The 14,694-nt window shown below is 36.1% G+C and overlaps 1 long non-coding RNA gene across 3 annotated transcripts in view; it reads right to left on the bottom strand.

Moving 5' to 3' along the window:
- The window catches only part of LOC107613123, a 49,356-nt gene extending 42,851 nt beyond the window's left edge, over window positions 1-6,505 (bottom strand). Inside the window, exons 1-3 of one of the 3 annotated variants that reach the window (XR_002352578.1) lie at window positions 5,061-5,269; window positions 4,810-4,998; window positions 4,048-4,130 (exon numbers count right to left, since the gene is read on the bottom strand). This is a non-coding gene — a long non-coding RNA (uncharacterized LOC107613123). Of the gene's footprint in view, window positions 1-4,047; window positions 4,131-4,809; window positions 5,270-6,486 lie in introns of those variants that run through there. The other 2 variants (XR_002352579.1, XR_002352577.1) reach the window with 2 other exon arrangements.

The following is a 14,694-nucleotide window of genomic DNA, read 5'->3' as shown; positions in this document are numbered from 1 at the left end:
ATCTCAATGCTCGCATGAAAACTATTATTGTACGCAAACTCCACCAATGACATGTAACGGTCCAAACTTCCAGGTTGATCCAATACACACGCCCTCAGCATATCTTCTAATGTCTGAATAATCCTTTTCGACTGTCCATCACTTTGTGGATGATACGCAGTACCGGGACATAGTTTCGTACTGAAAGCATTTTGGAAAGCTCCCCAAAATCTTGACGTGAATCGGGGATCACGGTCTGACACTATACTCGATGACATACCATGCAACCTTACTATCTCCTTGATGTACAATCTCGCCAACTCTTCCATAGAACAGTTCACTCGAATAGGCAGAAAATGAGCGAATTTGGTTAAGCGATCCACGATCACCCAAACCGCATCAAATGCCAATCTAGTCCTTGGTAAACCGGTCACAAAGTCCATAGCAATTCCTTCCCATTTCCACTGAGGAATCTCAAGTGGCTGTAGCATTCCCGACGGTTTTTGATGCTCTATCTTCACCTTCTGACACATCGGGTACTTGGATACCACTGTAGCTACATCACCTTTCATCCCAGGCCACCAGAACATCTTATACATCTTTGTACTTCCGGGATAAATAGAAAACCCACTGTTGTGAGCTTCTGATAACAAATCTCGCCTCAAACTCCCGACATCCAGTATACAAATTCTTCCCTTATATCTCCATAACCCTTCATCATCTTTGGTGAGTTCTCCAAGCCTCTTCTCACCAACTGGTTGAAATAGTTGCTGAAGCTTTTGCTCATCCTACTGAGCCCTCTGAATCTCTGTTTTAAATGTACTCGAGATATGCAACTGATTCAAACAAGCTCTTACGGAAACTTCACCAATATCCAATTTAAGATCCACAAACTTATCCACTAACTCCTCTTCCTTAATTCTCATCCAAGCTATTGTTAAGGACTTTCGACTCAATGCATCTGCTACCACATTCGCCTTTCCAAGGTGATAACTTAGTTTAAAATCATAATCCTTTAAAAGTTCCATCCACCTCCTCTGACGCATATTGAGCTCTTTCTGATCAAAGATGTATTTGAGACTCTTATGATCAGAAAAGACGATAAACCTCACTCCATACAAGTGGTGTCTCCAAATCTTCATGGCAAACACAATCACCGCTAATTCCAGGTCATGAGTTGGGTAATTTACCTCATGCGGTCTCAGCTGACACGATACGTAAGCTACAACGTTCTGGTGTTGCATCAGCACGCAACCCAAACCCTTCAAAGAAGCATCACAATATACTTCAAACAGTTCATGCGGTTCCGGTAAAATAAAAACAGGTGCTGAAGTTAACTTCTACTTCAAAGTTTGAAAACTTTCTTCACACTCTGGCGTCCACACAAAAGGCACTTCCTTCCTTGTCAACTTAGTCATCGGCAGTGCTATACGGGAAAATCCTTCAATAAATCTCCAGTAATATCCGGCTAATCCTAAGAAGCTCTTAAATTCCGTCACCGTCATTGGTCTTTCCCATTCCATCACCGTTTCTATCTTCGAAGGATCTACGACTATACCTCCTTTACTCACCACGTGACCCAAGAACTTCACTTCCTCCTTCCAAAACAACACTTCGACAACTTTGCATACAATTTTTGCTCCTTTAAGATTTGCAACACAATCCTCAAGTGTTCCTCATGCTCATTTGCCATCTTAGAATAAACTAAGATGTCGTCTATAAAAACCACCACGAATTTATCCAAAAAAGGACGAAATACTCTGTTCATGTAATCCATGAAAGCAGCAGGTGCATTCGTTAATCCAAAGGACATCACCGCAAACTTGTAGTGTCCATAGCGCGTCCTGAACGCAGTCTTAGGGATATCATCCTCCTTCACCCTTATCTGATGGTAACCGGATCTCAAATTGATATTGGAAAACACTCCAGCTCCTTGCAATTGATCCATCAAGTCATCTATCTTTAGCAGCGGGTACTTGTTCTTCACAGTCACTTTGTTCAACTGTCGGTAATCCACACACAGTCGTATTCCTCCATCCTTCTTCTTCACCAGTAAAACTGGCACTCCCCACGGAGATACACTCGGTCGAATGAACCTCTTGTTCAGAAGCTCTTCCAACTGAGTTTTTAATTCTGCCAGCTCTATCAGAGCCATTCGATACGGCGCAATCAACACTAGTCCGGCTCCTAGCACCAATTCAATCGCAAATTCAATTTCCCTCTGAGGTGGAAATTCAGGAATATTTTTCGGGAACACCTCCGGAAGTCTCTAACTACCGGAATTTGATCTAGTTCCTAATTATCACCTAATGTATTTGCAGCCAACAGAATAGAACCCTGACACTCTTCCCCACTATAGTGCACCATTACCAAGTTCAGGTAGTAACCCCCAGCTATCACTGCTCCCTTTTCTCCTTCCGGCATAAACTGAATTGACCGCTCAAAGCAATCCAACAAAACTCGTTTCTTCGACAACCAATTAAACCCCAAAATCATCTCCAACCCAACCATTGGTAAGCAAATCAAGTCATGCACAAAATCTCTACCCTCAAGCTTGAAACCAACTTGCCTACATCCTGGCCTAGTCATAACCGTCTGATGTGGAGTATGTACATGCAATTCAAATGCTAATTCTGATACTTTCAAGCCTAGTTCCTCAACTTTAGCAAATGAAATAAACGAATGCGAAGCTCCAGTATCATACAATGCAATTAAGGTTTTATCGCCAATTAAACATATACCTCTCATCAAAGGATCCGTCTTAGAAGCATCCTTGGCATTCACAGCAAATACTCGCCCCTGGTGCTGACTCTGACCCGCATTCGGGTTCTTCCCGCGAGTGCAATCCCTTACAATGTGGCCAGACAACCCATAGTTGAAGCAACCACCTAAACCAATCTTACAAGAGTCGTATGGATGAAAACGCCCACAACGCACACAAGTCAAATCCGAAGAAATCTTACTCTGATTTTCTCTCCCTTTGGCATAGTGAAACTGATTCTGAGTGTTCTTTCTGAAGCCTCATTGTCCTTGAGACGCATATCCTCCTCTCTTGAAACTCTGACCCCTCGGAGGGAAATACTTGCCACGTCCCTGACTAGAGCTTCCTCCGTGAGTTTCCTTGGATGAAGCTACCGTCTTTGCATATTCTTCTATCTCTTTCGCCTTGTTCACCAACTCAGAGAAAACACGGATCTCCATAGGAGCCACAGAAGTCATAATGCTATCCTTCAAGCCCCTCTGGTACTTGATACACTTCCAGCTCTCGTAGGTCTCCGGGGCACCCTAACACACCCTAGAAAACCTACAAAGCTCCTCGAATTTGCTTGTGTAGTCTGCCACAGACAAGGAACCTTGCTTCAGCTACATAAGTTCCATCTCCTTTGCTTCCCTTGCAGACTCAAGAGAATACTTCCTATAGAAGGCCGTTTGGAACACATCCCAAGGAACGTCGGCATTCTAATGATAAAAAAATGTTTTCATTTAATTAAAAAAATAAGATAAATTAAGCACTACTAGTCTTCATTTTATCATTTTAACTAGATAAAATAAACGGAATAGATTATTCATTTAGAACTTCTCTATTTGTCATTGTTCGATCGGCATGAAGAACATAATGAAGCAGCCATTTAAGAACATAGTAAACAGAAAAATAGTAACAGAACTTACAACCCAATAATGGCAATTCGCAATGTCCCAACTGCCTCGGTAGTGACTAAATCATCGTAAAATGTCCGCTATAGCCTCTTGTGTAATCTTATTCTTCAAAGGACCGGAATTCTCTTCCCCTTAAAACAGAACAATATAGAAAACATAGTCAATTATATAACATAATTGAAATATTAAAAGACTATAAGCAATCACTATAAGCAATTAAACTTCACTTCATTTCTATAGACTAATCAAATAACTAATGCCTAATTATTCAATAATCATGAATGAATTTTCTTCTGCATTCTCCTAGTATCCTATTTTTAAGAAGTTGCTTAATTCAACTCTGAATCTAATATTTTTATGCAAAGAAGAAAAAAGAAGGAATGACAAGAGATGTTGGTGTTCAAAGCACACCTCAATATCTTAGTTCAAGCAGTCGTAGCCCTGCTTCAACACCTTCAATCATAGAAAGGGCAAAAATAAAGCTGCAGCTTCACCTAATTCAAATGCCAAAACAAAATCTTAGGAAGAGGTATGTGTATGTGGCATGAAGTTTTAGTAGAATTTTCTTCTGCATTAATTACACTTCAATTAACAGCTCAAACAATTTAAGATTATGATTCCTTTATCTTTGATCATTAAGATTTTCCCCTTCTCATTGCAGTTTCAATTCAATCACTCACGCACACTACGATCAGATTAGAATAATGCTACTCTTCTTCTGCAAGTAACTTTTTGGAACAAAATTAAAAAGAAATCGGAACAAGCATGAAACGAAAATGAAACAATCAGAATAGAGAATAATCAAACCCTAGAACTAGATTGAGATTGAGAAAGGTTCGAAGTAGAATAAATCACGATCCAAAGAGAGGAACAGATTATGATGGAGAATGGTTTTCTGATTCTTGATTTCAAAGGAAACAATGATTGTGAGAACCGATTGGAAGCACCGAGTGAGAAAACACGCAATGGTTCGTGAGAGGGTTTTGGGGAGAGTATGAACCCTTAGTGTGTTCAAGAATAGGAATAGGAAACAGTTCTTTCAACTTTTTAAGAAAATTAACTATAGTTTTATTATAAATGTTTTCTAAAATATAATTTTATCTACATTGCTAACATTTTAACAAATGTTAAGAGACAAACATTACTAAATATATAAAATGTAGTAGCGGATACCTTCGTTAGGATCTCTAATACATCTTGGTGCGAAACCTAAGGTAATCATCAGCTTCCTCCTACTGATCCTTCCAAAGGCCTTGGATGGCCAGGATTGTCCGTAAGAGTTTTCGACAATGGACAATCCAATATGGTTCATTGTTGTTTAATTGCTTAGATGATAATTAGGAAAATAAAAGAGAACAGTACCTTAGAGTCTATTGTTGTTTAATTGCTTAGATGATAATTAGGAAAATAAAAGAGAACAGTACCTTAGAGTCTATTGTTGTTTAATTGCTTAGATGATTATTGTTTGTCGCCGTAGGTTCTGTTATGGATTTGAAAAGACAAGTAGTTATTCTATTGTTGACAATAACGGTTACTATTGTCCTATACAAGGTTTTTCTGTACTACTGGAAGAAATGTAAGCAAGTTTATGAGGATATTATTCAACTAGATTGGAGACTAAGAAATATTTTAAATCCGACTAGAGAACAAGACAATTTCAATAACTATTTAGGTTTTATATCTTACAAATTTGATTATTTATTTTTATCATATCCCTTACTTTTTTAAATTTTCAGACAACTACTGTGCATTTATTTATTGCATGTACTTCTATTGAAACATTGCACCATATCAACATGAAGGGGCAGAGTAACTTCTTCTCTCTCTCCACAAGATTTAGTGAATTGCACGGTCAAGATGAAAGATGACAAGATGGATGGATTTTCAATTGAAGATACATTCCGTTTGATAAGCAAGAACTGCATGGTGTTCGAAGAAGATTGTAGTCTTTTTGTAAGGTAAAATGATCTCATTTTACCTTGGAAAACTACAATCTTCTTCTTCGAACACCATGCAGTTTTCGTTTATCCAACGAATATATCTTCTATTGAAAATTCATCTATTTTGTCATTTTTCTTCTTGACCATACAATTCACTAAATCCTGCAAAGAGAGAAGAATCCGCTATGCCCCTATATAATGCAATGCTTCAATAGAAGTACATATAATGAGTGCTCAACAATTGTCTGAAAAATTTAAGAGTGTAAGAGATAGGATAAATATAAAGAATCAAATTTTTAAGATATAAAGCTTAAATACTTACTGAAATTGTCTTGCTCTCTAGTCGAACTTAAAACATTTCTTAGTCTCCAATATAGTTGAATAATATCCTCGTAAATTTGTCTATATTTCTTTTAGTAATACAAAAAACCCATATATAAGACAATAGTAACCGTTATTATCAACAATAAAATAGCCACTTGTCTTTTCAAGTTCATTACAGAACCTACAGCGACAAACAATAAAAAAAACCTAAAAATTATTGGCAGAACAATAAGTACTATACACAACTAATTAGACAAAACAATAGGTACTGCGTAGGTACTGCTCTCTTTTTCATTTTCCTAATTATCACCATGACAATTAAACAAAATCAGAAAAGAATCCCAATTTCCCTTCGATCACAGCAAACTGGCAACAACACCAGCAACAATCACAACAACAGCTACACCTAAATCAACCTTATAATTACAACAGTGAAACAGAAAATTAATTTAAGTTATCAAAAATTCAAAACCTAAATCAACTTTATTATTAAAATTATAGCAAAATTTGGCAAATTAATTAATTGGGTGAAGAAGAAGGCAAGAAACTTAACAGAAAAATTAGAGAAGTGGGAACAGGGACTCACAATCACTTAATCTTAGTGTAATGCCAGAACTGCGGATCTGCCGACGGAGAGTAGTTCGACAACTAAACACCCTAATACATACTTGTAGTCTAATACAAACTTAATCATTCCACAAGAAAATCATCACCATCTATAGCAAAATGCAATTCCAATCGGTGAATACTATTCAATAAGTCAACATTATTCAAACAAAATGCAATTCTAATCATTTAATAAGTTAATATTGTACATCTCTTACAACTAAGTAGCAAGACCTCTTCTACAATTAAGTTCAACCTAATCACTGAACCAAACCTTCTCAAAACATAACAATTATCAAATTTTATCAAAATCTAAACTCATCTAACAAACGGCTCAAAACTCCAGGCCATCAACAAACACCAACATAGGCAACAAAGATCAAAGATATCATCAAATTGAAAAATAAAGGGTAAAGTATATTTTTTGTCCCTGAAGTTTGATAAAAGTTTCAAAAATACCCCTAAGTTTTATTTTGTTTCAATTTTGTCCCAGAAGTTTTCAATTTGCATCAAATATACCCTTGACGGGTAATTTTTCAAAAAATTTAAGATCAATTCAATAACAATCTCATAAGAACAACCCTCAACACAAGCAAATCAAGCATCATTTTCATGCATTATTGTTAGATTGGTCTTAAATTTTTTGAAAATTTAGCCATTGGGGGTATATTTGATGCAAATCGAAAACTTTTAGGACAAAATTGAAACAAAATAAAACTTAAGGATGCTTTTGAAACTTTTGCCAAAGTTCAAGGACAAAAAGTATATTTTACCCAAAAATAAAATAAAACAAAATAACGTTCATAAGAGTAATGGATTTAAGGTGAATCGAAGTGAATATAAGAGCTTCATCTAATATGTCTTCTCCATGAATCCTAAGATGTGAAGCTTCATAATAAGCTTAAGAGTCCCTCAACTTCTGTGGCAAGTTTTCCATTGAAATTTCCATCCACATCCTTAAACCTTTTGAACACATTTGGGAGGTTTCATTGAATAACCACAAGGTTGAGAAGCCGTTAGGGGTGATAAATCAAGTAGAAGGAGGAGTTCATCATAGCATAGGATATAAAGTATATAGTTTAGTTGTTGTTACAAAACTATTGTATTTTGAACGCAAGCTAAGTTTTTTGTGTCAGTTATTGGCTACTAACTAATAGATAGAAGAATTATCCAATGACTAATAGAAACTGGGTGATAATTTAGAAAAATACTTTACAGCAAAAAGAATTTGCCGAAAGAAAATCTACCAAAATTTAGTGGCAAAAAAATATTATATGGTGGTAAAAGAATAACACTGTTCGAGCATGCTTGGCATAATTTATCGGGCATGCTCTGATTTTGTGCCCCGTAGTACCTGCGTTGGTGGTTTATGAAATCGCTACTTAACAAAATGACCAAAACATGAAGATAACATATAACAACAACGCTATACTATAAAGGCCTTAAGATCTGAAAGCGCAGAACGAATGAAAGTGGAGTTGAATAGAGTAATTGGGAATTAGGGGTTTGGAGAATGAAAGAGGAAAGAAGGAGGCAATGAAGAACGAAACAGAACAACAGCAATAATAATACGAAAGAAAGAAGGAAGACCTCTTTGGAGTGATGGAGGCACCCGAGGTAGTCCTCACGGACGAGCTCGCAGTCCTTGGGCTCACGGCAGCAAGACATGCATTCGCTGAAGTCAATCCAGAAATCACAAAAACAGAGTATAAAAGAAAAAAAGAACAAAAACTGAACAAGTGAAGAACAAGCGAGCATTGAGCCACTGACCTTCGAAGACGACGCCGACCAACCGTTGATTGACAGAAGACGCCGACCAGACGATGGAGAGAAGATGACGAGTTGACGATGGCGCCGAGAATATGAAGACGGAGGATGGGGACAACGTGCCGATCTACAAGAGGGTAAGGAGGAAGAAGCGAAAGAGGAACCTAGGGTTTTGGTTTGGTACCAAACTTGAACTTTGCTTCAGTTAGAGGGGAGGGTGAGAGCATTGAGTTTCACTAGAAGGGGGAGAAAGAGAAAGTTTAATAACAATAATTCATATATATATATTACTAATATTATATATAATGTATATAAAGAGAGAGAAGTATTAAGTATAAAGAGAGAGAATATTTGTTATTATTGATTGTATGTGTTGTCAGATGTTTAAACCTCTGTTTATACACATACTAAGTCTTACTTTTTCAAAGTTCATTTATTTGCATCTGTCTTGAAGATTGATTCCTTCAATCTTGAAAAAGTTGGCCCCCACAATATTGTGAAGAAAGTCACAATATATTAAATGGACATCCATCCATTCATACTTATCACAATACTCTCCCTTGGATGGCTATTTAGGAATATGCCTCATTAAAATCATACTAAAGAAAAACCCAGTGGAAAAAAAACTTTAGTGAAGGAAAAAGAGTACAATATCCTTTGTAATGGGGACTGCCTCATTAAAAACTTTGTCAAGAAAAACCCAATGGAAAAAAACCTGACCAAGGGAAAAAGAGTACAGTCTCCCCCTCTTGTCGACATCATTTGATGTCTCGAAATCGGCGCATCCCAATCTCATGTACCAATCTTTCAAAGGAGGATTTTGGGAGTGACTTTGTAAATAAATCTGCTAGATTATCACTTGAGCGGATCTGTTGGATATCAATTGTCCCTTGATTTTAAAGATCTTGAGTGAAGAAGAATTTGGGAGAAATATGCTTTGTTCTATCACCTTTGATGTATCCGCCTTTAAGTTGAGCAATGCATGTTGTATTATCTTCAAACAGGATAGTTGGAGCTATCTTATGATCAATCAGTCTACATGATGACAGAATATATTGGATCAAACTCTTGAGCCAAAAACACTTGCGACTTGCTTCATGAATCGCTAGTATTTCGGCATGATTAGAAGATGTTGCAGCAATTGTCTGTTTCGTGGACCTCCAAGATATAGCCATTCCACCATATGTAAACAAGTATCTTGTTTGAGATCTCCCTTTATGTGGATCAGACAAGTATCCAGCATCTGCATAGCCAACTAGTTGTGACTTGGATCCATATGGATAAAACAACCCCATATCAACCGTTCCATGAAGATATCGAAAGATTTGTTTGATTTCACTCCAATGTCTTCTGATTGGAGAGGAACTATATCTTGCTAGTAAATTCACAGCAAATGATATATCAGGTCGTGTATTATTAGCAAGATACATTAGTGCTCCAATGGCACTAAGATATGGTACTTTAGGACCAATGATATCTTCATTTTCTTCTTTAGGACGGAATTGATCCTTCTCCATATCCAAAGATCTTACGATCATTGGGGTACTTAATGGATGTGACTTATCCATATAAAATCTCTTTAAGATCTTTTCTGTGTATGTTGTTTGATGAATAAAGATCCCACTTTTTATATGCTCGATCTGCAAACCGAGACAAAACTTAGTCTTTACAAGATCTTTCATCTCAAACTCTTCTTTTAGAGTTTTTATAATTGTTAGAATCTCTTCAGGAGTCCCAATTATATTTAAATCATCAACGTACACAGCAATTATAATGAATCCAGATGCAGATTTCTTTATGAAAACACATGGACAGATATCATCATTCTTGAATTCATTTTTGGCCAGATACTCAGTAAGACGATTATACTACATTCGTCCAGATTGCTTTAGACCATATAAAGATCTTTGCAATTTGACTGAGTATAACCCCTATGAATATTCATTGGATGGTTTAGATATCTTTAGTCCTTCAGGGACTTTCATATAGATATCCCGATCTAATGAGCCGTATAAATAGGCTGTTACCACATCCAATAAATGCATATGCAGTTTATGATATGCAGATAAACTGACCAAATAACACAATGTTATCGCATCCACTACAGGGGAATATGTTTCTTCATAATCTATACCGGGCCTTTGTGAAAAACCTTGTGCCACAAGTCGGGCTTTGTAGCGCACAACTTCATTTTTCTCATTTCATTTTCTCACAAATACCCATCAGTATCCAACAAGTTTTACATCTTCTGGTGTACGGACTATAGGTCCAAAGACTTCACGTTTTGCAAGTGAGTCTAATTCAGCCTTCATGGCTTCTTTCCATTTTGGCCAATCATTCCTTTGTCGACATTCTTCGACTGATCTTGGCTCAAGATCCTTAATTTCATGCATGATATTTAATGACCCATTATATGCAAATATTTCATTGACAATTGTCTTATTTCGGTCCCATTTCTCTCCTGTAAAGACATAATTTATCGAGATCTCGTCATTTTCACAATTTTCAGGTACCTGAACGTCTTCTGTCGTTAAAACTATATCAGAATTTTGGACAACTGCAGGTGTCTTTACTATGTCTTTTTCAACAGGAATCGTATTTACCTCTTTTCTTTTTCGAGAATTTTTGTCTTCGGAACTGACAGGCCTGCCACGCTTCTGGCGTAAATTTGCTTCAGTGGCTAGTTGTCCTACTAGGACATCAATTCGAATTAGGGCATTTTCCGCTGGTATATAGGATTTGGTTATCCTCTTTGTATCGGAAAATGCATCAAGCAATTCATTTGCTATTCTTTGCAAATGTATAATCTTTTGAACTTCTAGTTCACATTGCCCTGATCGAGGATCTAAATGCATCAAGGATGATGCATTCCAATTAAGTTCCTTTTCAGGAAGCTTATTCTCTCCCCCTAATGTTGGAAATTTTGATTCATCAAAATGACAATCCGCAAACCGAGTTTTAAATACATCATATTTGAAACTTAAATACACAGAAAATAAAACTTAACAATAAGTTCGTTACATTATTTATTTACATGGATACTTAACAATTTTACATATTAAACTATTCCATCATTGATCAAATGACCAATATTTCCTTCAGGGTCCTCAAAGAAATCAGATACATCATAATGAGTGGTGAAATTTTAAGCTTCATTTGAAACAAAATTTGTTTCCTTTCCTTTGTCATCATTTTTCAAAGATGCCTGGTAAAGATCGACTAGCTGCCTTGGGGTACAACAGGTACGTGACCAATGGCCCTTTTCACCACAACGAAAACACTTATCCTCTGTTGATTTATTTTGTCCAGAATTTCTTTCTTTATCCCACTTCTGGTGAGATCCTCTCTTTTGAATATAATTCATTTTCCTTCCATAATTTTTCTTGTTATTAAAACCTTGCCATTTACCTCTTCTGGGGTAATTTGCGGCATTTACTTCAGGAAATGGGGCGGCGCTAGTTGGGCGCGCTTCATGATTCTTTAAGAGTAATTCATTGTTGTGTTCAGCAACAAGAAGGCAAGAAATTAACTCAGAATATTTTTTAAACCTTTTTTCTCGATACTGCTGCTGCAGGAGCACATTCGAAGCATGGAAGGTTGAGAAAGTTTTCTGCAACATATCATGATCATTTATCTTTTCCCCACATAATTTCATTCGTGAGGTGATTCGAAACATTGCAGAATTATATTCATTTATGGATTTAAAATCCTGCAGACGCAAGTGCGTCCACTCGTATCGGGCTTGAGGAAGTATCACCATTTTTTTATGATTATACCTTTCTTCAAGGTCTTTCCAAAGATTTGGAGGATCTTTTAATGTGAGATATTCATTTTTCAATCCTTCGTTAAGATGACGACGAAGAAAAATCATGGCTTTGGCTTTATCCTTCTGGGATGCATTATTTTCAGGCTTAATGGTATCTCCAAGATCCATTGAATCAAGATGGATTTCAGCATCTAGTATCCATGATAAATAATTATTTTCAGATATATCAAGATCATTGAATTCAAGATGAGAGAGCTTCGACACAATGAAAATTTGTTACCTGAGTCTTCCTAAAAATTTGATCAGAGTCTCGTGCTGATAACGTGTTGTAAAATAAATAAAAGATATACCAAATATAAAATAAAGATGTATAAATAGAAGACTCTAATATTAATATAATTAGCTCAATATATATATATATATATATATATATATATATATATTACTAATATTATATATAATGCATATAAAGAGAGAGAGAAGTATTCAGTATAAAGAGAGAGAATATTTGTTATTATTGATCGTGTGTGTTGTCAGAGGTTTAAACCTTTATTTCTACACATACTAAGCCTTACTTTTTCAAAGTTTATTTATTTGCATTTATCTTGAAGATTGATTCCTTCAATCTTGAGAAAGTTGGCCGCCCAATATTGTGAAGAAAGTCACAAATGGACATCCATCCATTCATACTTATCATAATAATATTTTACTACTTCAATTTTGTCAAAATTTTGGTTGACTCTAACTAGACTCATCGTATCAATATTTTTCTTAGAATAAAGTCTGAATAAAGAGAAATATGATATCTTTGTGAAGAAAACAAATTTGGAGAATAATAATGGAAAAATAATGCTATAAAGCATTATTCTAAAGATAAAGGCCATGAAAATGAAAAATATGAAAGCTTAAATGTTCAATTCCATAATAGAAAAGAAGATAATGATGTTGCAGCACTAGTGATGAATACAAAGCATAATATGAGCAAAGAGGTTGGTGATATGGATGAAGATCTTTTATGGGAGCATAGAGAATGTGGATACGCAAGTGGGGAGAGGAGGTTCTCTTGATTTAGAAATGGTGGAGTACTTAACTTCTAGTGAAGAGTCAATCTCAACTAAGTGCATCCATGATGATAGAAATTCTAAAGATGTTATACATGAGACAAAACTGGCCTTATAAGAGAGGAAAAATGTAACACCCTAATTACTCTAAACCTTACTTCATGCCGTAAAGTAAAGGTTAATTAAAGGTTACGATAATCCTAAGGCTTATACATAAATATATATAGAAGGAATAATAATTCTAGAAGGCCAATGAAGAAAATAAGCTCAAATACGGAATTAGAAGCGCGAACGTTCACATGAGGCTACGAGCGTAAAAGACAAGATCCACTATGTAAGATAACAAGATATATGTAGTTATATATGAGTATAATAATCATAAGATACTAGCCACAGCCCATGAAGTTTAGGTCGACTAGTTAACTACTGACATACGGAGTTTTAAAAATAAAACAACTTATACAGAATATCTCTCATAAAGTAAGCCTCTAAAGCAAAATAAAATACAAAAGTGAGAGTACTAATAAAAATAAATCAAAAGACTCTAAATACATGATAAAGATCCCCCACTCTGTCACCATCAAGCAAGTCACCGAGGTGGGTTGTGACCTGCATCTGAAAAACAACAACAAAGTATGGAATGAGAACCGGAGGTTCTCAGTATGGTCACTGATAGACCACTATTTTATGGTTTATAATGTGTTTAATTGTGTGGTTTTATCATGATCTTTACCCACTTATTCATATAATTAGCATGCATTTATATTTCCTTCCTAAAATCATTGCACGATTGAAAACTTGCTTCCTAGAGACTTTTAATTATGTATTTTAATTCTCCTTTATTCTATTCGATGCCGTGATCTGTGTGTTAAGTGTTTCAGGCTTTATAGGGCACGAATGAGTTGGAGATTGGAAAGGAAGCTTGCAAAAATGGAAGGAACACAAGAAATTAAGGAGATGACCAGCGAGAAGTGACGCGGCCGCATGGCTCACGCGACCGTGCGGATTGGAATAGCATAAGTGACGCGGAGGCGTGGACGACGCGTCCGCGTGGAGAAGCAAAATGCCAAATGATGCGTCCGCACGAATGACGCGATCGCGTGACGTGCGCGATCTGCATAATTTGCAGAATCGCTGGGGACGATTTTGGGCCCTATTTTGACCCAGTTTTCGGCCCAGAAAAGCAGACTAGAGCCAGAGAACATGCAGAAACCGAAACAACATTCATTCTAGATAGTTTTAGTTTTTCAGATCTAGTTTTCCTCTCCTCTAGGTTTTCTCTACACATTCATAGTTCTTAGGATTTTTAATTGCTTTTTGCATTGTGATATTGAGAAGAGTTATTACCTCATCAAGACTTCGTCATTCTAGTTTGTTTTCTTTACTTGGCTTTACTCTTCCATGTCCTTTAATTTATTTCAATCTTACTGTTGGATTATTTTAGAATTTATCAATACAAGAGTTATTTTTATTTTTGATTAATTCCTTTGAGTCTTATTTATCATGTCTTCCTTTAATTCCCTTTCCTATGTTATGAATTCTACATTCACAATGAGCGAGTAGTTCCCTAACTTGATGGGGAGTTGATTGAAGG

Source organism: Arachis ipaensis, chromosome B08 (genome assembly GCF_000816755.2).
Source record: "Arachis ipaensis cultivar K30076 chromosome B08, Araip1.1, whole genome shotgun sequence".
NCBI lineage: Eukaryota > Viridiplantae > Streptophyta > Magnoliopsida > Fabales > Fabaceae > Arachis > Arachis ipaensis.
This window is presented reverse-complemented; position numbering and strand designations above follow the sequence as displayed.